General features: G+C 38.3%; 1 non-coding gene across 1 annotated transcript; it reads right to left on the minus strand.

Annotated features, from left to right (window-relative positions):
* Positions 1 to 1,188: 1,188 nt before the first annotated feature.
* LOC114707601 lies at positions 1,189 to 1,378 on the minus strand. The gene has a single exon (XR_003736678.1). It is a non-coding gene; the product is annotated as a U2 spliceosomal RNA (small nuclear RNA).
* Positions 1,379 to 1,644: the final 266 nt, after the last annotated feature.

The raw sequence follows: 1,644 nt of genomic DNA on the forward strand, positions 1-1,644 counted from the left end.
GAACAAGTCCACAGCCTCTGGCTTTCTGTGGAAACAAAAGCAGAACCTCTTTTCCAAAGTAACATATCCTTATATCCAAATTTTGAAGTCAAGGTACCTTTAAAATATACATTTTGGCATAACTCAACAGCTTTTGTAATCAAATGTTTTTCTTTAGTTACGAATATCAAAGAGAACATAATCCAGATTCTCTGTGTGGTAGCCATCTTTATGTGGCTTATGTTTTATATTACCTTGAGCCTTGAGCCTATTGCTTTAAACTGTACCATTGTAAGCCTGAAATAGTGGGTCTAAGCTTTTATCAAAGCAGCGTGTAGCCCAGAAACCTTTTTTTTTTTAAATACTAGTAAAGACTAAATCTACCACACAGCTTAATTTGCCGCTGGCAGATGCCTCATTTCCGCCATACTGCCGGTCAAACGCACCCGCCAGGAACCCGCCAGTGTCCAAACTTGCGTTTTGCCGCATCTAGCTGCCCGTATGAGACAAGAAGCAGGAACCTGGTTTTGGCTCTGTTTAGAATTGGTTATTAAATATTCTCAGGTTTAAGGTGGAAACTCGAGCCGTTGGGCGCCATTTGTAGCTGGAGGGCTTCTCTCCAGGTTCCCCAAGCCCCGCAGTCCCACAATCCACTTATAAAATAATCACTCAGACGCTTATATCACTTATAACTGTATGGCCGTGGCAGGCTTCTTGCTAACTGCTCTTTTATCTTAAATTAACCCATTTCTATAAATCTATACCTTGCCACGTGGCTGGTGGCTTACCAGAGTCTCTACATGCTGCTTGTCCTGGCGGTGGCTGCAGTCTCTCTCCTCCTTCTTTCTGTTTCCCCAATTCTCCTCTCTCTTTGTCCCGCCTATACTTCCTGCCTGGTCATTGGCCATCAGTGTTTTATTTATATAGAGTGATATCCACAGCAGTAATGTGATTATATTATAATCTTGAAAAATACAAGAAATAACAGAAATAACTTAAAAACTAATACATTATGGGTGGATTTAAAAAAAAAAAACTCATACATGAATGGTAGAATAATGCAATATCACATTCTTAATGGAATCTGTAAACCTGCTAAGGAGAAAACAGGAAAGCATCCCTGGAAGTGACCCTTAAGAACTCCCTTAAGAACTTTGGCTAATCAGCTTAAAATACTTACCCTCAGATTGATCAAGTCTCATTACCCCACAGAGGTACATAGTTCCTGGAAGAACTGTAACACTAGGTCAATGAATGGAGTGGCCAGAGCAACCTGTTATCAATTTCCTAGATCAAAAACACTGTTTAATATGATATCCTCAGATAGAGAATGGATCTTATATTAAACTGATAAGATCAAATGCTACACTTGTTTTTATCAGAAAGGCCAAGAAGCAAGAATATTATCAAATTTGAAAGAAATTGTTATACATCAGGTAAGAGACAATCTCCTTTTAAAATCCTATTTCTTGAAATCATCACTGAGGAACACATGTTAACTAGTAAAGAGCATACATAGAATTTCTGGCATGTAAACAAAAATCTTTTGGTGTATATTTTAAGGTGTCTTCATTCTTGTTCTTCTCTGCATAGCAAATGCTTCAACTAAATAATACATTAAGGAGCTGTACCTCTATTCTCTGACTACAGCATCCATTTAGTAGC

The sequence above is a fragment of the Peromyscus leucopus genome, chromosome 3 (assembly GCF_004664715.2).
Source record: "Peromyscus leucopus breed LL Stock chromosome 3, UCI_PerLeu_2.1, whole genome shotgun sequence".
Taxonomy (NCBI): domain Eukaryota; kingdom Metazoa; phylum Chordata; class Mammalia; order Rodentia; family Cricetidae; genus Peromyscus; species Peromyscus leucopus.